We start from the raw sequence: 25,078 nt of genomic DNA on the forward strand, positions 1-25,078 counted from the left end.
ATATGAACTTGTCTTTCAGAGTCATTTAAATATTGTTATTTATTTAATATTTCATAAAAAAAACTTTTCATAAGACCATGTTCGAAATATACTTTATTTTCATAACATTGTCCACATTGATTCGTGAATTGTTCGGTAACTCGATTTTCATTTAGATCATTCACTTCTATATTCCCATTGGTTATCTCCGTCATCGAGTCATCGACAGCATGGCGTTATTTATCACCCGTCAAGACGGGTTGACATGTTGAAAACATGTTTTGTGATGTTAAAAAAATAATTAGTGAATTGAAATTTCCTTCGCAATTTTTCACATATGTATCGTGTGCCGAATGTGATGAGTTGTGTGTGACATTATAGCTTTTATACATTGATCTCTTTTTTCACTTATTCCTTTGTACGTTTTCAGAATTAATGTGTTTAAAAAGACTATTATAAACTCTGATTGCTCTTATACTTTGACACTATGGTACTGTGTACAATATGTACTGTGGTGCGATTACGTGACTCACTGCCTCGGGACGTGAAGAGACAAGGGGACCGTTGTTGTCGTGATTCCTAGGAATCGTGTCTTATTTGACTCTAAAGTCAGCATTATTTAATCTATTTGATTGAACAAGTGCGCGATGCCGTAACATTCAACTACGTATTTATATCTCAAAAAATGTTATCTTTATAACTCCCGACTCGAGTGATACTGGGTAGTAACTACTAGTGTTTTGTAATGTAAGGTGATATTTAACGTAAATAATATCAACAACTCTCAATGAAAATATGAAAAGACATACATAAAAAATAAAAAGGTAACGGTGGCAAATATTATTTAAATTTTACTGTGTGGTTTATAAGCGCCAATTATTTATACCTAATAAAGTTGAGTTTGTACATCATTTCAATTAATCTTTTTAGTTAGCGGTCTCCAATTCTTCAGCCCCTTCACGATCCTATTGAGGTGACCCTGTTCTTTCCTCTGATACATGTTGTTATAGAAACCACGTCAAATATTATCTAAATAACGTGTAACCCGTCAATATTTCCCGTCTTTCGATTAAATGACATACTCCTTCTTATTCCAATAGTCCTTCTGTGTCAACAACTCAAAAAAGACAGAGTAGGGCTCAACCATGAGCCTTATGAAACACCTCATTTTCAAGGACTAAAAACCAAAATAAGGATTAGATCTTTGTAAGTATCAAAGATAAACTAGTAATATATTTAATTACCCTGAAAAATTGCCCAATATTATTATTTAAATCAACATTCAAACAAAAAATACTTATACTACCAGTTTTATCATACGTCCCCAAACGAAGGTAAATAACATTGCTGGGAGTTTAGTTTTCTAAATGCGATGTAGCTGCTATATATACAATAGATGCCGACTTATGATTCGTTAATTGATCAGTGCCAACTCGTGGTGCTAAAAATAAAATTCAAATTGAAAAGTGCCTGTATAATCCTAATGTTGGAATATTCATCCTTCTTTCGTATGCACAATATCTCCCACACTCGCCAAAAGAAATCAATTTATGTTAACAATACGAACCTTTCTTTCCGCTTTGTCCAAATTTCAATTCAAACACATCGCTGTCTTTATTAGTTGTGCGATTTAGATATTAATTTTCTGTGCGACTGTCCCAGTGACGAAAGAACAATAAAGTCTTTATATAGATATATCTTTTTTTCATTTTGCTGGATCTAAATGTAAAATAGTAAATGCATTCTATAGCATAGCATTAACTGGCTAAACCATGTAATCATCAGCAACGTAATGTAAAATCCTACATGCGGCCAACTTGATGTAAATGTTTGCTCAATGGGTTGCATCGTTGTCCCACACTCTATGGTTCTTTATTCTCGTGCCCGAAGCCGAAACGCAATCTGAATTACTAAGGAAGGAAGCCATCGTCTGTGAAGTATATAATAATGTTTATGGTGTGGAGTTGCGGAGTCAACGTCGCAAGGCCGCGTATTAGCCAATCCATTACGTCATCATCTCGAGCCTTCATGGGCTGGGTGCGGTTTAAGACGATCGCACTGAAATTGTATTTTGTACCAGGCGTTAGACCTAATGTTGTTTTAATAAGCGGTCGTTATTGTTCTTCGCTTTGGTTGGGTGATTATTTTGATTACTATTCTTGTAGAACCCACACCCTTTCCCATTCTTGAAGTTTCTGTTTTCTCAAAATATCTCTCTAAAATCCCTGCTCATTCGTAATCTGGTGTTTCGTTTTCCTAATTCTCTTTCGTCAGTTATTTCCTTATCCCGATTCGTGTCATGTGACCCACCTGTTCCTTTATTTTAATTGTTTCTTTGTGTCCATGAAACAAAGTGGGTCTGAACCTTGAGCCTTGCGGAACACCTCTCTTTTCATGGACTCAAAAACAACCGTTTGATAATTTTAAATACCTACATATAAATGGTATAAAATAATAAGTTAATTGAAAACGGTGATTATAAATGCTACTGTCGTGTCGATATTTAATTTTCTTGAAATATTATTATTTGAAACTCTTGCCTTTAAATCCGCTTTCGTTCCCAAACGTAGATTTTATATACACAAATAAAATTGGTGGGGTTGCATGGGTTGAAGTTTTTTGAGTTCTTGAGTTCTTGAAGTGGGTGGTTTCCATTCTACCATTCTTAATATATTCAAATTAATACGTGTATTGGTTTATAATGTAAATGCTTGTTTGTTTGCTTTCTTTATTAATTGAGTTGTTTATTTGCAGGATGGGTGAAAATTGGATACGAGAATACGCCTCTTGTGGCTTCAGCTGGACTCGTACTCAAAGTTCTTTCACGACGGGGTAGTCGGATAAACTGTCCTCGCAGTGGTGAGTTACATAAATTGATATTCCCATTATTTCACATACGTCTCTGAAACACATGCCGACTTGCAAGGATCTAGGAATTGTGTATGACGCTCGCAACATTTTATGTTCATATCGAAAAGATCTGTAAATCAGCCACAAAGATGTTGGGTTATGTCGTACATACACAATTCAAAGGAGTTTTTGAATTTCAATTTTTGATCTTTTCAATTTTTGTTGAGAGTGTATCTCAAGTATGGGGGCCTGAGGACACTGTCATTGTACTAGTGGTTGAGAAATTACAAAATAAAGTTTTATGGTACTTCTACATGAGAGAGTTCGGTTTTTACCCATTGGAAAAATACTGAAATTATTTTTCCGATCCCTAAGAACCCCATGCTTTACAGCTTTTACAAGATAATGTGTTTCAGACGGCGTTACCGGCCCCTTATAGCTATTTATAGGACAGCTTCACCCCCTGCAACTATTTCCTCCTGATAGCACCACGCTAGCAGGTTATATTATAACTTTAATACTGCGGGTTGTGTTATCTAGGAGTTCATCATTATCAACAATATTTCATGGATATTAAAAAGCGACTCTTAAATTACGAGTTAATTGAGAGTCTTTTTAATTTTAAAAACTAAATACAGGTTATGGAAATTTAAAGGAAAGGGGATTAAAATGTATTTTACAAAATCCTTTGAACGTAATAAAGTAACTAACCAGTCAACCCACCATACTTATTGCTTTCTGGATAAGCACTTAGATTTTACGGAATCCGTTTGGAGTTTAATTGGAATGATTTTAATTGAATGGCAATACTGGATGAACAAATCCGTTTAAATTTCCCTTAATTAATTCATACGTTTTTATTCGTGTACTGATAACTAAAAAGTAACTATTTATATGACAATTTATAAAAATAATTTTCTTTTTTTGAGATTTTTTTACATTGCCTCAAAATAAAAACCTTCAATTACTAATTTAAATGTCACATTTTCTCTACAGCTCAAACTAAAAACTACTTTAAAAAAATCAAATTTACACCTCCCAAGCAAATACGTTATGTAATACTTTTTAAATTCTGCTTGATTATATACAACGCGTGTCAGTCGTTTTGACATGATGCTCGGTGAAAACAATAATAACCTGACCAAACTTTCGATAACAACAACAAAACAATTTGATTTTTATTTAATTACCTATATTTATCGAAGCGGTGATGCCGAAAAAGAAAGACATTTTCCGTCTACTCCTACGGAATTTTTGTAATATTTTTCTGACATTTGTTGGTCCTTGAGAAGAAAAGCTTCTAAAACCCAAGGACAAACGGCTATTCGAAAACCCTTTAAAACTAACAAATACATGGTTGTCTGTATAAGATTTGCTTAATTCATGAATGAAATTATAGAATTTAAAGCAGATATGAATTCCTGCAGAAAGTCGTAACGTAAGTTCATGAGAACATGTTTCCCGGCTGGTCCAACGCAAAGTTTTTAATGAGTGAACACAATCCGTTAGATGACCTAGAAATCGGGAGACCCCGCAAAGCTAATGGAAAATCGATAATTCCTACAAGTAAGGGTAGCTAAATAACTTCTACGTTTAAGGTTATCTCCGTCTCCTCCATTTTCATTTCCTTCCACTCCCTCCGTATTCCTGGCTACACTGGTTGGGAGAATGAATCCTAACACTGTGATTAAATCCCATTAAGGCTGTTTTTCATTCAGCTGTATAAAACTATTTTCTTGGAACTTTTATACTTTGGAACTTCAATATTATATTTTATCTAAACCGAATTCCATTTTAACCCCTAGAGCAATTTTTGGAGATATTTCTCCCAGACGACAAGATTTTCTTCCAGCCTGATACGGACTCCTAAAATTCATTCTGCATTACGGTGAGATATACGGCTTTAGAAAGAGTGAACACCTCGCTTTCAGTTTGCATACAAAAGTTTACCATAGGCGCTCCCGATTTTTTTTGTGAAGTTACAATAAATTTTATAATACCTTTGCCTAAAAATATGTTTTTAGTTTAATGTAAAGTAATAATTAACAGTTTACACGATAATCATCGGTAAGTCATTTTAAAAACTTATCTACTTTTGCGTAATTTTTTTTTGTTTACTTGGATGTTTTACGATTTGTGGTACTAAAATCTGGAAGAGTCTTTCATCTGCTTTCAAAAACAGGATTTTATTTTTAAATACGATTTTAAGCGAATTTATCTGCAATCAAATGTCAAATGTAATGCGCAAATATTTCCCTCGCAATCAATATTTTGGAAGTTTGCGAGAAATATTAGAGGCTCTAGGGGTTAAAATTTACCGTTTAAAATATATTATGAAATTCCGATTATAATTACTTTCAACTAAAAAATTACTTTCAAGTATAATTAGTGTTGCTATCACATGCAATGCAATTGCTGCTTCGCGGTAATAAAAATCAGAATAATATCTACGAATGTAAATCGCTGACCAATGTCTTAAGTTGCAAAAAAATTGCTGTAACGCTTTAATTAGACGTTGTATTTCATATTCATAGCTAGTTTATATTCATAAAATAAAGGCGGCAATTCGCTGCTGTTTACTGAGGTTCACGCGATGTTCGCTGATTCCCCGAGGTTCAGAGAAATGGTGTCAACATACGCCTTCCGAATGAACCGGTTTGCGCTTTATATCCCGTTCACGTAGAAATGACGGTAGAAATCGCATCATAAGCGGCCATCGCGAGCTCGACCGCTCGGGGCCGAATGCCCGCGGAAAGTCGCTTTGAAAGTGTGCCGAGGCGGGAGAAAGCTCGCGCTCGGGAAACGTCGGAAGGCGTCGGGTGTTTCCGAAGTTTCCCGAACATGCCCGAATGCACAATCGTGACGCTGCGTGTTTACCCACAAGACGCCATTGAACGTTGATTGAACACGATTGGTTCCGAAACGGCGCTTTTCATCGAAGCAGCCGGCAGAAGGCAGTGGATACTACTTTCTTTTATGAATATGTTTTACCGTTTCGTATCGCCGATAAGCGATGGATTTCGTTCGGATGAACAGTTCGAAATTTTACTTTCTTAGATACATAAATTTCCCATTTGCCGCTAACAGTATTGGAAAACAAATATCATTTAGTACCCTGAGCGGCCTCTGTATCGAAAATGTTTCGATTATAATTTGGTAAAACCCTTCAAGCCACAAAATGAAAACTTTGCAGGAGACGATAGAAACGAACAATTAAAATTTCGTAAAAATAATTTAAAAAATTGAAATTGTTTAAATAAATATGAAAGATTTGAGGGGTGAGTAATTTCATCTACGGTTTTGTCGAAATAACAAAAAAATTATACACTTAAATTTAGTTTGTCTTGTTCAAAAAATGCATTAATTAGCAGTAATTACTTTACCATGTACTTTGAAGACTATTCTATATGAAACCACTGAAAACTAACAAATAAATAATTAATTCCCAAATAAATTGACTTGAAGAGTGTTACCAAAACACAGTAGATATATAATGTATCTATACATACACCTAACTATTAGTGTCTGAAGAGATGAAAATAATATTTTTGTTTCTTTATTCAACGTTTCGGACAGCATTGCGGTGTCCATCATCAGGGCAATATGTTATCTGCCCTGATGATGGACACTGTTAAACGTTGGTTAAAGAAGGACTTAGCGCAACACGGCATAACACCGCAAAAACTAAAAAAAATAAAAATACTTTTGGCCGTGAAAATCTTAAATCATATTTGAAAATAATATTATTTTATAATACCTTGGTAATTATAATGATAAATAAAAATAACCAGTCCTTAGACATTGTTAAAACAAACATTTTAAACAATCTTTTCTATTCCCGAATATTCCACTAAGATTTTTTTCACAGTTTGTGTTAGCAGAAGGACATTGTCCGATTCTAATCAGGTAGGTACTAGACTGAATTACTAGTAAGCATTTATTAATACAATTAAACATTGTTACTGTCTTTATAGTATTTTATGTAAAGAAGAGTGTCTGTGGCGGGCGGCGTGGATTTGATTTTTCTCCAAATCTACAGTTTTATTCCGATTGTATTGGACACCTACGCCAGTGACATTGACTTTAAATGTCGGTTTCCTCTGGGGGTACCTTGGGTAAGGATTTGCAAAGAAACACAACTTGCGAATGTTGTCGGACAACTGACTGGTTGGGCCAGTTGTTGGCGTATTTATTGGGTTCGAATTCAACAATTTCTACAAGTGTTAATGTGGAGCAATTATTCTTAAATCTAAACATATACTAAGGTCCCACGGTTTGTCGTGCGAGTAATTCATCCTTGAACTGGCGATATGACACGTGTGCGGTGATTAAAAATCTTATCATCGTACGAGACAAGCCTCAAAGGAGTCGGCATCGTAAAATGTGTGACATCAAATATTCATTTTATTGATTATTTAATAATTATTAGGTACATCCATTTGCTGTCCGGTACACCGATATTGACGAAATTTTGTACACTAGACCTTCAAAACAAGCAATTTACCTTAAGCATTTTTTTGTGAATGTATCTGAACCAACAGAAATTTCCAGAGCGTGTTTCGACGACTAATAAGTAAAATATTACGTCAAAACAATCATTATAAATGCATTCATAAATTATTTTCGAAGAGGCTCGTTAACAATGTATATTATTATTACGTATATTGTTTATGTATATTGTTAGTTTTATTAGCCGTTATAAATGTATATTGTCATTATTAGTCGTTGGCTGTTTATGATTATATATATTATATCATATTATCATTTAAAAAAATGAAAGTACATATTATCCAAATATTGTCATTTAATAGCAGTTAGCACTAATGGCGTGATGAAATAATATTGATGCAATAGTAATTGAGTTGATATTTAGAAGATTTCGAAATGTATAAAATTTGTTTTAACGCATCGATACAAAAGTAACATTAAAAATAATTGAACATTAGAAATAATATAACATTAATGATAATATAACATTAATAAACGAATGGTGTTTCGCATGAGTCGCTCGGATACGAATTTTAACCACTCGAGCGAACATGTCGAATAATTCGACGTTTTTTTTTCTTCTAATATTGAGCATGTCGAATTATTCGACGTTTATTACGTACCACTCGTAAAAATTAAATATAATATTATTTAAACCAGTCCCTGGCCAGTAATTTATTCCGTTGTAAAGCTGGTAAAATTGGCTTCTTCTATGGCAACACCGATTATCAATAGATGCTTCTGGAATAAATATTTGGCGGTTTTAACTGACAGTTGTTTCCAAAAATTTTACTTTCGAGTTTTGAGTGATTGGTTATATTTACACATCTTTAAAAATGCCGTAAGTAATTGTGTTTTTTGCGTTTTAACACCATAATATATATTAGTGTAATCGTGATTCAATTATTAATGTGTTTTCAACTCCTTTGATTAAAAAAACGGGTTTTTTTTAGCATATTTTCGATACGAAACTATAATTTCTGGCGGGGTTAGGTTTTTTAAGTTATTAATTTGCAATTCAATTCCTAATTACTCCACTTGTGTATTTGAAATAGTGTTTTTCTATTAGAATGATTCATTACCAAGAGATAATTATAAATTTTATTTAGGTGTGGTCATTTTTTCTCCAGATATTTGTAATTTTATAACTCAGTAGAAATGTCGAAAAAATCGGAAAAATATTAGATGAAATTTGATGTAAAGTTACCATCACACAATGAATATGGGATTATTTCGTTTCGTTTTGTAATTAATTAATTTATTTACTTATTTCAAATTTCTACAGAGCCAATAATCCACAAGAAAGTGTTCCACAATCCATGTATAAATATCTATTTTTTATATGATAAGATATATAAAAATCTATGATTTGATTCAAAATATAAAATCTACATGAAATATTTTTAATTAGAAGTGTACCGATGCAGAGAGGCAGAGGAAAAGGCAGAGGAAGAGGCAGAGGGAGGGGGGCTGTACGAGCTGGACGTGGAAGTCAACGTGGAGCAGCTCTGGCAGCTCGGTCTGGAGTGTTAGTATTTTTTAATGTTTTTAAATAAGGTTTTTTTTGCTGTGGATAAGGGGTAGAGCTCATCATATATTTTAATTTATTTTAACAGTGACCCTGCTCTGGTTATGGTGCGGGAAGATCGCGTCAGGGCCCTAAAGGACGTTAGGGCCCTGCCTGCTTCTTTCCAACTGGAGCTGGAAAACCGTAAATTTAAGAAGCAGGCGGCGCGGATTTTGCTCCCCACCGCGCCTGCAAGAAAAGCTAAAAGAAAGTAAGTTATCGTCTTAAGATGCATTACACAATATTATTTTTTTTCCCTGAGAGCTTTCCGCCACCGTGAGAGTTGGTTGGATCAGCGCTCTCTGCATTATGCACATGCAGTAAAATCAGCGCTATTCCAATTCTCATTGTTTTTTATTTACTGTTTCACGTGTGAATGACAACGATTCATATGATTTATGTATATGTTTTCAGAATTCCATCTCCGGAGAGAGTAGCGTGTCCCTTTTCACAGGGCACGCCTTCAACGCTGCCATCGCCTATTCCCCCACCGTGGTTATCCAACGAGCAAGCTGGCACAACGACGACCCAAGCAACGGCTCCCGCTGTGCCAACGCGGGCGACTTCTCCAGAGCCGTTACCTGGGACATCGCGGGATGGGGAACGCCAGTGGGGCGATCTCTCTCTGGAGCATGACTACCATAGAGAGCTGTGGGTGGAAGTGCCGTTCTGCCAGGAAGTGTCTGCGTTTGGAAACGGTGAGTTTTTTTTAATACATCTTACCAGAGGCGTTCCGTAATTGAAATATAGACATATTAAATCAATTTATGTTTTGTACATTTCAGAGCCAGGCATGGATGGAACGGGGACTGGTGACGTTCAAGCTGCAGCTCTCTATTATGATGAGTCGGCACTTGAAAACCGTAAGTTATAAAACTAACTAACTAACTAACCTTCACGCCATTTCTCTACACGGGTAGGCAGAGGATGGACCACCATACAACTTGGTTTTGGCACACACACTCTCTTCTTCATTCAAACTCATCCGTTCCTCCCCTTGTGCTATTCTGACATAGCCCGCCTCAAATATTCAATTTATATTGGTTTTTCTCATAATTTAAGTAAATCAATACATAGTTTTATTGTGCCTCGCTCTAGAGCGATACTCTCAGTATCGCGCTGGTGAGAGCCCACTATTCAGAATTGAACATTGCTTGAAAATCGTGGAATGGGGAACGCTAGTGGGGCGATCACTCTCTGGAGCATGGCTACCATAGAGAGCTGTGGGTGGACATGCCGTTCTGCCAGGAAGTGTCTGTGTTTAGAAACAGTGAGATTATTGTTTTAAAACGTCATATCAGAGGCGTTCCGTAATTGAAATAAAGACACATTAAATCAATTTGTGTTATATACATTTCAGACCCAGGCATGGACAGAGCGGGTGAATTTGAAGCTGCATCTCTTCATCATGATCAGTCGGCATTTGAAGACCGTAAGTTATAAAACTAACTAACAACGCCATTTCGCTACACGGGTAGGCAGAGGATGGACCGCCATACAACTCGGTCTTGGCACACACACTCTTTTCTTCATTCAAACTCATTTATACCTGCCCTTGTGTTATTCTGACATTGCGCGCCTCAAGTATTTGATTAACTTGATCGAGCCAAGAGTTCATTATCTTAAAGCGTTGTACCAAAGGGAGTAAGTACTAGTGTAATGAAGTAAGTAGAAATGTTAACTTAATTTGTGTTTTCTGTTGTTTTAGAAACGGATCTGGACGAAGGGAGCGACGTCGACGAGGATAACTTATGCATGCCACCAAAACCTTATCATCGTATGAACAATGCACTTAACCCCGGTATGGCCGTAGACCTAAGACAAGACCAGGTAGATAGAGAGGCAATGCGTTCGATTCTGCCATCTGATAGTTACTCTTTCGATTGGTCCAGCGATATCTCACATTTTAATGGGATAAGGGAGATATTCACAGGTACGCCGGGACCAACTTTCAATACCGACGAAATGGGCAAACCTGTGGATGCCTTTCTTAAAATCTTCGATGCCGATTTCGTTGAACTGATCGTAAGAGAGACTAACAGGTATGCAGAACAACACATTGCGCTAACCCAATTCAAGCGCTATGCGCGTATCAATAGATGGGCTCCCACGAATAAAGAGGAAATGTACGTATTCTTGGCACTTCTAATGCATCAAGGTATTTGTCCCCTTCCCGTTGAAAAAGACTTCTTCTTTTCAATTGACGTCACCGCCATGCCTTATTTCAGCAAAACCATGGGCTATAATCGTTTTCTTCTAATAAAAAAATTCCTTCACTTCACCAACAATGAAACTCTTTCTTCTGATGTACCGTTATCTGTGCGAAGGTTACAAAAGATTCAGCCCGTCTTGGACCACCTCTCCCATAAGTTTGAGAGTTTATACCTGCCCGAGCAAGACATCTCTCTAGATGAATCCTTACTCCGCTATAAAGGCCGTTTGGGATTCGTCCAGATGATCAAATCTAAAGCGGCAGGCTCGGGTATAAAGTCTTACGAGCTTTGTGAGTCCAAGTCTGGCTATCTTTGGAAATTCCAAATTTATACGGGGAAGACCATTTCCAGTCAGACTGAATCGACACATCCAGACCAGGAAGACATGACGGAAGACGACATAACGGAAGACATGACACAGGCCAACTTTTCTGGTGCTCACAATATCTGCCCAGTTGGGGCCACTGCAAAGATAGTATACGATTTGGCCAGCCCTCTGTTTAACAAAGGGTACACGCTAATAATGGACAATTTTTACAATAGTCCATTATTAGCGCGATGCCTCAAAAGAAGTGGGATGGATTGCATGGGCACATTGCGGTTGAACCGAGAATTTGTGCCCAGTATATTTAAGTCCAATCTCAAATCAAAACTGAGGGAAGGTGAGCTCGTATACTCGAACTGCGGGGACCTCAATGTTATGGTTTGGTTGGACAAAAGCTTGGTAAGTATGTTGTCCACCTACCATAAAGCAGAAATCGGGGCAGTTGAAAAGTTTGGGGCTTGGAAATACAAACCCCAAATTGTACTAGACTATAACAAGGTAATGGGGGGAGTTGACAGAAAGGATCAGCTTTTGGCAGGCTACCCCGTTGAACGACAGCGAAACCTGGTCTGGTACAAGAAGCTTTTCAGGAGACTACTAAGTGTTTCGGTGCAGAATGCGTATATATTGTACAGTTCAAAGCTCCGCAAGGAAAATAAATGCATTTTGTATCGAACATTTAGGAGTGAGGTTGCGAGGAATCTCCTTCAGCTGTTCTGTCACAGGGAAATTAACCCGACTCCGACTGTGATCATTGGCCAAATAGCTCAAGGAAAGATTCTGCGTACTGTCCTGGAAGGCAACCACTTCTCGGTCCATAGCGGGCGAACGTTGAATTGTGTGTGGTGTTCAATTAAAAAAATTACCAAACGAACTACAAAAAAATGTGACGTGTGTGATGTGGGATTATGCAATGATTGCATGGTCCCATATCACACCACCCCACTCTCCATATTGAATAACTGAGGGTTTTTTTATTTTATTTTTCTTTTCTTGTTTTTAGTTGTGAAATTATAATTTATAAATTTAATGAACTTTCTTTGGACATCAATAACGATGGCCTGGATGACAGGACCAAGTCATTTCTTTTTACATCTCATAAAAATGTTATAACGACAAAGGACCCAAAGGTACGAGTTCTATCTGATAAGGTTTGGTGGACATTTAATATGTATATTTCAATTCTGATCATTAAAATATACATATTAAAAAATGCATAGGTATTCTCATTCTTTCCTGCTATTGTACACATTAAATAACTTGTTTTATCAACATGATTTGTTTTTGAGGTATTATGCCGTCTCGCTGTACCTTTTGTATCTGTAACGTTTTGGGCAGCGTTAGTTATAGAAGGAGGTAGCGCGACACGGCATAACACCCCAAAAACAAATCATGTTAATACTTTGGCCATGAAAATCTCAAATCACACTAGTTTTATTTTTATGTCTTAATTATATATTTTGTTAATTTTTCTGTAAAGAGGCTTTTTTAGATCTAGTCACTTAACAAAACTAAGACATTTCAAGCAATGTTTAAATCTGAATGGTGGTCTCTCACCAGAGCGATACTAAGAGTATCACTCTAGAGCGAGGCAAAATGAAACTATGTATTGATTTACTGAGAAAAACCAACATAAATTGAATAAATTTTTATTATGACGAAGTGTGTTAACAATTTTTAAATAAATATGCTGCTCTACCATTGTAATTATACAACTGTAATTTTAATTTAATGAATGTAAAAGCCCATTAGGGCGTAAATAAATAAATAAATCAATTATTTGTTCCCTCAATTATTTTCCTCTCCACTATTTTTCTTTAGATTTCCAACTTTTAGATAAAAAAATATCACTAAGATTTTATTTGCCGATCGACGCTGATACAACAGGTTTGATATAATATAAGGTTTAATCATCACCATCATTTTAGCAATTATAATTTATCCGGTGTGTATCGACCTTAAACTAGCTGTCATCTCGTATTTTCCCAAACAAAATGGCAGAATTCCACAGGATTTTATCAAATTACAAAGTATATCCTGAAAGATTGGCAAAGCTTATTGCTATGATATGGGCTTTTTTTTAATCTTTGTTTCTTGTTCTATCACGAAACACAAAAACATGGATAAAAATCTCCAGTTCAAAGTCACAATTATTTAAAAAGCAGCACTCTGATTTTGACTTCGTGAAATAGGCTATCTGTATAAAACGATCAAATGATTTAAATAAAGCAAGCAGGGCAGTTATTCTTATTGGTAATTGTAAACAGTTAATGTATCTTCCTAATGTAGTACCACTTCTTTGTGGTAAATGTATAAAATATCATAATTTAGTTCATTCAAATTTAACAGGTTCACGTACCAAATAACACAAAATAATTTTCACGCATTATTTTTATCTTGATGTCAGCATATAAAAAAATGATTTTCTAGTATATATTTGGATCTGTGGTTGTAGAACAGGTCATAGAGAACATAAAACGTAGAAAATATTCAATGTGAATATTCAAAATATCCACTGGCGGCAATTTCAAATATACTCACGCACAAAATTCGCGCATTTACAAAGTTTACGATTTTTTTATAATTTTTCTATCAATTATACAAATACAAAATAATTAATAAAATATAGGTGAGTTCATTGGCTACATAGCAGTATATTTTTTTTATATGTTTACGTATACAAATATGGAGTAATGATTTTTTTAATGTGGTCGGAAATTTTTCCAAATTAACTTTCAAAGGTGGCGAGCAATTGAAGCTATTTTTCATTATTCTCTCTGTCGCTCCAGTGGTTAAAGATATTTTTTTTTATGTTATAAAATACGACAGCGGGAAACTTGTTAATTCATGGAAGAATTCGTATTATATTTTTTTGTATAATAAAATAACAGTGTTATCTTGCCAATACTAAATAAAATGTAGTGCATCATCGTGTAAATATTTATTAAATAATAAAAAAATTACTTACTTTTTACTTTGAAATAATCACTTCCGCCAACTGTGTAACGATTTTACATTGACCATCGACATTTTCAACGTCTCTTACTTTTGACGCATGTCACTAAATTATAAAACTGCCTCCTCGACCTTTTTTATTTATTTAGAATTAACTGCATTCTAGTGACAGTCATGGTACAAATAATATAAAATGTAGAAAAAAGAAAGAAAATGTATACTTACATAAATGTTACTCACAATTTGTAATCTCCGTAATATTTTGCTTTGCAACCGTTTTATGTAAGAAGAAAATAAATTATGTAGTTCACTTCCGCGTAATGATCTTCACTTCTACATGATGAACTTCACTTTTCACAGAACATTGATTATTCGTGACAACAAAGCACGTTTCATTTTAAATTGAGTGCTACTTAACCGTCTAAAATTTAAAATAAATAATTTCTTCCATTTCTCAAGTTTCCTGCAAACCGTCGAGTTAAAAACGTGCCATCGCTAAACTATCTAATTACAAATTACACAGCTCTTTTTTTACACAAATAATCTGTGCGCTTCTTCACTTTATCCGTTGTTGCTCCGTGACGCAATCCCGCCACCAAGATGGCCGCGCAGGTAGATACCGTTTCCCGCCGAATTCCGTCCATAGTTTACCGTTAGCAGCAGGTTGTAACACTTACCGCTCTATGACCGCCTTATAGCCGGAGCAGAGAGATGGTGGTGATGGTGAAATGGCGGCCAATTATCCCCTTATAACGTTTCACCGGCCTGAGATCGACAGTGAATTCTGCGGTTATGCCTGCATTTCGCATTGCGCAATTGTATGGTGATTTTACCTCGGTAATTACGCATTGTGTGTCTCTTTTCAAGAGCTTATCTCGAAGTTATAGTAGGGCGCTGCCTATATCTCGTGCCGAAGATCTCATAAAGCAATAAACCTCTGATATCTGAACCTCTTCCGTCTTGAATGCGTAGGTCAACACAACCATTTTCAGCTCTAAATGTGATTTAAAGTATGAGCTTACGAGCTTTATAATGCTTTCATGAGAACTCTCTGGATAATCGCTCTGGACCACTGAGCCACGTCGGCTTATTTCCAACCCACCAAATAATTCAATATGTACTAGTACTTCAATCAAAAATTACTGCGTATTATATTTTTTTCACCTGTAAACAACCGCCTTTATTTTTGTAGGAAATGCTTTGTTAGTGCTAAATTTCCCACTAGATGGCGTCGAGACATATTATGTCTAAATTTGTTGGTAAAATATATATATTTTTTTTAATGATAAACTAATTGTTCATAAGACAAGGTTTTTTATGCATAGCACAAAGCGGCATCATTGCGGCATTTATTTTTACTCGGGAGATATTTTCAATTTGTATCGATATTGTAGGCGACTAATTATTCCTTATAATAATTTATTATCATTTGTGCTATTCATAAAAACCTTGTCTTATAAACATTAGTTAATCATAAAAAAATACTACTATTTAAACTAGTTTTTGTTTCATCATTTTTCATGACTTTCTTTCTATCACTTTTTAAAAGTGTGTTGAATTATCCGGTTACTCTTTATAATATTAATTAAACTGTCAAAGAATAGGGCAAGAAGCAATTATTTTTGCGAACAAATAGTCTATTTCATCCTTTATGTACCCACGACGTAAATAAATATATTATCTACAATCTCGGAGATCGTATGAGAATCTTATATGAATCTTCCTGAATATCTGAAACCCCATCAAAATCACAACTTACGTATTCAAAGCACGATTTATTTTTGTTTTGAAGTAGGTACCCTTGCATAATGTATTCAAGGCTGTATCTACCTATATTTAACACAACCATACAATTGGCACACAATCCTTGATTAATTTACATTCATACATATTCTTATTTTATTCTGAACCGTGCCACCGACAGCTGGCTACGTTTCACACGTGGCTTTAGCTTTGTACACTATGAGCTGCCATACATATACAATCGTTTGCGTGAGTATGTGACGTCAGAGGCACACGCGTGGGCTGCCGCGGATGCGCCGGCCGAGCGAAGCTTGCAGGACCAAGGGCGGCCATGCCGGCTACGGCAGGTATGTTTCTCCTCCCGCATACCGCTCCCACCTTGACTGCTGAAATGAAGGTGGGCGTTTTCGTCGTGTAGCTCATATAGCAACGTGTGACCACATCGCTGTATCAAGCCACGTAGCTTTCGTGTCAATCGTGGCCGTGGACTTCGTGTGCAGCTGTCTGTGGCCCGCTTAACTCTTGACACATGACATGGTCCAGACACAAGAAGGTATCTGATTCACTTGATGGTGCCATTTCTTTCTCGGGTGCCCCCGGCTTCTTCTACCATTCACTTCGGCCATTTACCGTGTCATATTAATGTTGTTTTTTTTATTTTATTTATTTTTTATTTATTTTATTTTATTGTTCTTCAAAGTACAATCCCATTAAACCGCAATTAAGCAGTTTGTCAACAGGATGTTCATGTTCAATTACAATATAACATATTTTCATAATATTATTACTTATTACAATACAACTTATACATCATATTTATCACCAACCACTGCCATAATCAAAAGTATTACTAATACAGAGTATCTCTGCTTAGTAGCCATGTTTTCAGCATATATCTGAATCTCTGAGGTAATTCGCATTTTTTTATATTGCTTGGTGACATGTTGAATATTTTGGGCACGTTGTATTCCAGGGTTCGCTGTCCGTATTTATTGTTATGTTTTGGTACAAGCATTCCTTCATTTTTTGAGAACCTAGTATTATGTTCATGTTCGATTTTCCTCTTATATTCAGAGTCAGATATATGCTGAATCAATATTTTGTGCCATAATAAGGCCTGTACTGGTAAGACAGTCAAGTTCCGATACAATAATGATATGTTTCGCCTCTGTGAAAATATCTGTTTTGTAACTAGTAATTTAATCATAGAATTTTGTACTAATTGTAAGTAATTTAAGTTAGTTTTGCAAGAGTGTCCCCATGTGGTTATTCCATATCGTAAAGTAGATTCTGCAAGTGATAAGTAAATTATTATCAAATAAAGATATCTTTTAGAGACCAATATTCATTTTTGGGAAAGGAACGTTCCTTACGTTCGTTCTTTATAATTTTTAAAAAGTGTATAAAGCATGTTTGTGCCCTTAGATCTTTTAAACTAAGCAATGGATTTTGATGGGGTTTTCACTATCATTTAGAGAATTTCTTCCGGAAGTATATGGGTGTCTTGGGGTAAAGTGCGCTAATTTCGGGGGGTGATTCTACACGATAGTTGAAGTAATAATTGTGTAACTGATACTTTTTAGGAACTCTTTCAATTCATTCATTATAGGCCCGCAGTCGCATTTTTAACAGGAAAAAAAATAATTTGACCAGATTTGTAATAAATTAACAGTACCTATTTCATATCACCAAGTTTTCTCCGAGTGGAGGGCCAAATAAAAAAAAGTAGAATGAATAACGAATGTAACTACATAGTATTACAAATAATAATCTTATAACATTGAAAGGGTTACTATATACCTAAAGATAAAGCAAACAAAAGATTAGTCAGGTTTGCCAATGTTGGTGGTTTTGATTACCTCGGACCTTGGGGAGTTCAGAGTGGAAGTGGGTCAAGTCCAAATTGCACAAAGCGGTTTTAATATTAATATCGAACACACGTACGACTGAATTGCACAATATATATTTTAAAGAATTGAGAATCGTGAAGTGACTGCATTATTCATTTCGTATCTTGTTGTCTTCGTTATATCAGAAACCTGCGTTGATGTTTTGGAGAATGAAGGGATTCAGGTCATACAATTATTATCAAGTTTTAAATTAGAAATAACTTAAACTTTAAGTTTCTTACACAATATCAATAATATTCAAAGAATATGAAACAGAAAATTAAAAAAAAAATTGTGTTTCAAACTCATTGTATTGACAGGTAGATAGATCGGGTATCGCCGACAATAGAAAACACATGACCCCGCACCCATTTAGAACCCCTTGTTTACAAGTTTCCCGCTCCTTACCGCTTTACGCAAAAAAACGAGTAAACTCGTCTCCCGCGTCTTACTGTAAAAAGGCGTATGACGATTTTTTCGTTTCCCGCAAAGAATGTGTTAAGATTTACATTTCCGTAGTGTATTCATTTGATGTATCTTATAAGGTTTAGCCAGCGTTAGCAATGTAATATTTTCTATAAGTATAATATGCATGTATTCTATATTTAAACCTTTCGGTACAAAATTCTCTAAATGATAGTAAAAACCCAATCAAAATCCGTTGCGTAGTTTAGAAGAACTAAGGGCACAAACGGACAGACCCAAAAGCGACTTTGTTTTGTCTTTATATATTTAGTACTTAAGTAGATACTATCATGAGTTCTGGCGAATTTTATACCTGTCAGTGCAAATTTCTAGTAGTTTGTCTTAAGACAATCGTAGCATTTCAATAAGTAATAATATTTTTCAATATCACGTAACATTCTATAAATAGCGGCTCGTGTAGAGGGTAGACTGTACATACAATGTTGTTTGTGTAGCATTTTTGCCGACTGGTGCCAATTGCCGATTATTATTGAGTAACGATATATTTTTGTTATGGATTGCGAAAGTGTTTGTTTTGCAGTTTTGAATGTATTTTCTTCAAACAAAGTGGAACATTGAGGAATTTTTACTTCAGTTTTTTGTTGGCATTCGTCGCATAAATACGTTGAATACACCGGATTGTCCGAGAGAGTTGAATTATTAAAAGCAGAACTAACTACTGGTCCCAGGCTCATGTAGGTAATAAATACCTGCTATTTTTTTTAACATTTTGATTGATCGTGACCCTGTTTAATATTAATAAAAGTATTTTTGTATTTAGTCTACTATATACCCCCGAATAGTCACGATTGAAACCTAATTTAGTAAACCTCCTTAAAACTTACTTTTATTTTTTATAAATCCACAAAATAGGCCATGAAGTTTTCCTTAATTTATATTGATGTTTATTCCCTAAAAAAATCCCTTTTTATGACAACACCGGACGAGTCCCAACTGCTAGTGGGACTATTTCATCCCCTGTGTTGTGGGGAGTTTGGGAGGGTGAGGAGTTTGGGAGGGTGAGGAGTTGGGAGGATGAAGACTTGGGGAGGATGAAGGTTGGGAAATACCTGGCCATTCCGATATGATCGTCAAACACGGCTAGTGCCATTTCAAGCAACTTTCAGATTCTGAATTGTGGTATGTCACTGGGGAGATACTGAGAATATCTACTCCCCTAGAATGGAAGTAGTCAACTTGGGTCTTGGTCTCCTTTTAGCAATTGACAATAAATTTACCCAAGGAGTATTAACATTAAACACTTTTTTATAAACTAAAAATGTACATCTGCAATCTGTCTAAGTTGGTGATTTGTAAATTTTGTAGTGCGGTATCCTGGAAAATCAGCAAAAAAGTCACCGCGGTAGTACAGATAATTGGTAATAAATTGCTTTCTTTGTTTATAGATACTTTTATGCAGAATATATATTACGAATATCATGTTTATTACAGAAAATATGATAACATGGTTTGGTGTTATACCGTTTTGTATGCATTGTACATTTTAATTAAACTTTATCCTTAGCTTAAGCCAACCGCGTAACCGTTAAAGATTACCGCAGATCGTTAATTGCGATGACTTGTTTGTTCGGTCTGTGGAGAAAGTTGAAATGAGGCGATGCCGCGGAACATGGCCAACTTCCCCAGAATAGGTTTATAGGAACTTGAGAAGATTGCCCTCAATAATTATACTCGTTTTTATTATTTTTATTAAGTTAAAAGAAGTATACATAGATACTTTCTTAACCAATAGTTGTTATTTATTAGCATGTAGATTTAGTGTTATTTTAGACTATGTGCCAATAATAATAATCTGAATATCTAATAAGTAGCCACAACATTATGTATATTTATAATTAGTAATAATATTATGTATACGTATTTACATTGTAATTGAACATGTAAATCCTGTTGACAAAATTCTTAATAGTAGTTTAACGGGAAGAACCACAGCGCCCTTGAGGTGTTTTTGCACAAAAATGGCGCTATACAAGTCATCCAAGTATTATTATTACTATAAAAAAACTTAAAAGACAATAAAAAATATTATTGTTTACTACCTAAGTAACATGTTATTATACAAGTAAATTTTGAGTTTGCTCACTACACGGAGAAAATACTGATATGATATACTGTTAATTAATTAAAAATCTGGTCAAATTATTCGCTTTGCTGTTAAAAATGGGACTGCGGGCCTATAACGAATTAATTATAAGAGTTCCTAATAAAGTATCAGTCAAAAGCGAATGTTTTGTGATGACAGCGGAACACTTGTCCATACAAATACTGACACTTATATTGCAGCATTCCGTCATGATATCTATTAGGAAAAAAACCCGTCCTCACGATATATTCTGAATGACTAATATTTTATCAGGAATTTCCCGTGCTGGCACTTTTTTAACATTTTTTTCTCCGTTTTATCTTAAGAGCAAAAAGTTTTTTTCTTAAATATATTCATTATATTTACTAATTTAACATCTCCCATGCCCCAAACGAGAGTTTTGTGCGATATCTAAGTTTATTGATGAAATACTATTTGGTAATCGATCGATCTGTTAAAGTTATCTATTTTCTTTAAGGTAAATAATATCTATCAAATTCCAATGAAATTACTCTGCCCCCCCCCCCCCCTAAAAAAAAATCTGCGCTACAAACAAGCCGTAAGTGCGGTCGTGAAAGGTACATTTTACAGGAAAGGACTGCAATAATTCGTATATTATATTTGAGTCACCCTCGGTTTCATATTATCTCTTTTACCGTTTTCATTATATTAACTGTTACCAACTAACAATATCGATGCTGCTGGGCGAAGAAGGGGGATGTCCGTTCAAAAATAATATTTAGAGACACGGTCGCTTCACGATTTTTTGGGGGACGCTAGTGAACCCCCTTCGGATCGTACCTAATTTTTACCTTGAGGTACGTAAAGGTTAAGGGTAACAATTATTAATTAGAGAGCTACATACTACTACACTAACTTGATTTCTCATTCATTATCTAATTATCTAGTCAAAACCTCTGATCGTCGTTGAATATTGTTTAAAATTATTAACGTTTGATAATAATAATCCGATAATCTTGGCGTTCCTAGTTTGCGCTGGGAAATCCATGATTTAGCCCATCGTCCCACAGCACAGGTCGATTAGCAATCGACATAAACTGAGTGCTGTAAGACCCTGTACAGTAAATTAAGTTCGTTATAGTAAGACTCTACTAGTGGACTCTCTCGCTGCAGCAGCTGATCCAGTTTCTTCACCACCTAGGATTCTTGCTGCAGAGTCTCTATCTTCTATCTTCGTCGAACGTCACAGCGGTGCTGCCAAGGTCTGTTATCTATGTGAGGATATTCTGTCAGCGCTTTATTAGCAGCAGACACATACCTGGACGAATGACGAACCTCGTGCTGGCACCGTTGGTGGACTCTCTCGCTGCAGCAGCTGGTCCAGTTTCTTCATCACGTAGAATTCTTGCTGCAGAGTCTCCATCTTCTATCTTCGTGTCACCTGTTCCTGTACTTCATTTTACCTAACTTAACTTCACTTTATTTTTCTAATATTTATTTTTTTGTAATACATGCATCAACTGTAAAGCGCTCCTGAGGTGATATGTCAAAGCGGCGCTATAAAAATTGTCCAATAAATAAATAAATACATAAGATGTATGTCTGCAGCGCAGTTCAGTGTGGAACTGAAATCTAGTGAACTTCTGCGCAGGCTCTTACAGCATTTGATTTGTCGATTGCTTACCGAACCGTGGGACGACGAGCTTAAACGTAACCTCGCGATATATCTACCAAGTGTAAATGTCAAAGTATCAACGACTGAAATCGCGTTGGTGGCAAGTTCTTAAGTGTCTCTAGCGCTCGTTGTAGATGACCATGTAAAGACAGACTCCCGAGCCATTAAGTCTCTTCGCTGAACATTTTGATTCCCTGTGAATAAGGCTTGATTTCTTATATTATGTAGAACTCCAAAGGTTTTTATAATCGGCAGATCGGAAGTATAATGATTATTATCTACTTTGCTTCTTCTTTTGAATGATGATTAATGATTATTTATGGTTCAAATATTGTTACAATATACTGTCAAATTACCCATCTGGTAACACATCTAATACTTATTTTTTCTTTAATTTTGAAATATTTTGTGTTTTTATGTAGAATTAATTTATGTTTGTGATTACTCTTATGTTTGCTTCACTATAATGTAAATTGTTAAACCTCGATACAGGCTCAGTCCTAGTGAGGTTGATTTTTATGAGAAAAAAAAAGTTTTATACGCAAATCTGAAACAGAAAAATCAGAAAAGGAAACGGTCACATCTGGGACAGTTTCCTTTTCTGATTTTTCTGTTTCAGATTTGCGTTTAAAAATCACTAATATTGTCTTCAATATTTAAATATTATAATTTGAGGTTTTACTCAATAAGTTATTCCGAAAAATAATAAAAAGTTTTATGTATAGTGAGATGCAATAAATAAATAAATAAATGAAATTCGTGCCCTTTTATGATTTTTGACGCGATGAAGCAATTTCAACCTTAACCCGTCGTCCCATTGGCTCGGTAATGGTACGAAATCGACAAAAACGGGATTCCTCTAAAATCATGAAAATTCGATTTTTTTAATGGTCTATATTTTATAATTAACAACACAAATAAACAAAATAGCTCACATCCGTACTAGATATTTTCTTTACCTTTTGATTAAAAAAGGTATTACTCAATTTGGTTGGGTATTTTAGCCTCAAATCCAAAATTAACCATTGTTTAAAAAAAGCCGCGCAGCCTCTTAAGGCATTTGAATAATATGCATAGCTTTCAATTATTAATATTTGAAAAACCTATCAAAAATGTTATATATATAGGTATGAGCCTAATGTCTGTCTACTGTCTAATTGTCCGCAAGTTTGAGCATTTTTTGCACCTTATTATTGAACTTTTAGGCCCGGTTTATCAGTCAGTCCGTATTCTCGCTATGTGCGACATTCCTCGCTCAATTTTAAGCGGGATAAATAGGTAACCGCAGAATAGTTCCATTTTTAGACGTCGGAGCGCTAGCAGCAACAAATGTTAAACATGACGTTTACGTGAGTAATTAAGTACTTTCATCTCGCCTAAAATCACGAAACTTGCCTATGTTTATCAGTATGGACTATTATATTCATCGAGCGATGAGGGATGTTGAGGTTATTAATTGTAGATAATCTATCTAACATAGGCAAATAGTCTTGTAATACGAGGGGTTTTCAACGTCGGGACAGTGTTTTCAGCGGTTTGTTCGTCTTAATTTCATGAATGAGTGCATTGATTCCAGCAAAACAAATATTTAAAATTAGTATCCTCGCATATAGCACAATGCTGATTGAAGTAGGGATCTTTAAAAAAAATCATAAATATACCACCTACGTAGACAGTACTTTGATTTTCAAGTAAAAATCAAACACGTCCCCTCTATTAAAATCATAGACAATACGTAGCTGATATCTATGCTTACGACCTATATACGGATTATGTTCCAAGCCGTGCTAAGCTCGACATTCCAACCAAGCCGAGCTTAAAATCAACTGATATATCTGGCCTTAATGTCAGACACTTTAGAGCAGTGCTCCGCAACCTTTTCTCACCCACGACACACCAAATTTCTTCCTAGAATTCCGCGGCACACCAAAAGCTAAAATACAGAGGTACAAATTTTACAATAATTTTTTGTTTTTTATTTGAAAAGCATACATATATACTTATAACCATAACATATTTATTTTTACGCAATCTTAATAATTATTATAAAATAATAATAAATCAATGAACGATTAATTGTTAAATTAACCTGCGCTTGTTTCAATTAACACTTTTGTGTATTATTTTGTGTTTTATATTCGGCTCGATTTTTGACAGCGCAACCCTAAGTTCTTGGTCAAGACCTTTTAAACATGACCGCTTATAAGCGTTGAAAAACTTTGCTCACATAAATATGTCGTTGAAAATGGAAGTAGTGTTAAGAATGCTATGACGGAAATGCGAGGATATTCTTTTTAAACGTAAATCCAGAAAACATCTAATGGATCTTCGGAGAAGTGAAGTTTTAATGTCATGTAATTATTTGAATCTGTAAATTCCTCTCAAATTTGCAGAGGCAGTGCTTCCATAGAATTTATTGCATTGGTTGCAAAAGGATTTCAAATCCAATCGTATTGTTCCGTATTAATGGGATAAAAATATCGACCAATTTCTGCTGAAGCATACTTAAATGTTTTGGGCCAGATCCACAGTTAATTGTTTGTTTTCAATTGTACTATGTTTGGTCTTTTGGTACATTTCCAAACATCCTTTTTGCAACTCTTTCTGCCAAAATTCGATATTAATTCATTCAAATGCTCGAATATATCAGCCATGTATGCAAGTTTGGCTATCCAGTAATTATCATCAAGGTGCTGATATAGTTCGGGCATATTTTGATTTCAAAGAAACTCACACACCTCGTGACGAAGCTCAAACATTCTAGCCAAAACTTTGCCTCGGGATATCCAACGAATTTCAGTATAAAACAATAAGGATTCATATTCGGCTCCCATTTCTGCAAAGATTATTCCAAAGATTCGTGA

General features: G+C 35.2%; 1 protein-coding gene across 3 annotated transcripts in view; it reads left to right on the plus strand.

Moving 5' to 3' along the window:
- LOC149423175 (uncharacterized) overlaps positions 1 to 25,078 on the plus strand; it is a 183,128-nt gene that overhangs the window by 132,925 nt on the left and 25,125 nt on the right. For 2 of the 3 annotated variants that reach the window (XM_089632534.1, XM_089632535.1), the window contains one exon: positions 2,734 to 2,838. The gene's annotated coding sequence lies outside the window, so the exon portion shown is untranslated. Of the gene's footprint in view, positions 1 to 2,733; positions 2,839 to 25,078 lie in introns of those variants that run through there. The other variant, XM_089632536.1, reaches the window with a different exon arrangement.

Source organism: Hesperophylax consimilis, chromosome 6, assembly GCF_061612785.1.
Source record: "Hesperophylax consimilis isolate HC1 chromosome 6, BYU_Hcon_1.0, whole genome shotgun sequence".
Taxonomy (NCBI): domain Eukaryota; kingdom Metazoa; phylum Arthropoda; class Insecta; order Trichoptera; family Limnephilidae; genus Hesperophylax; species Hesperophylax consimilis.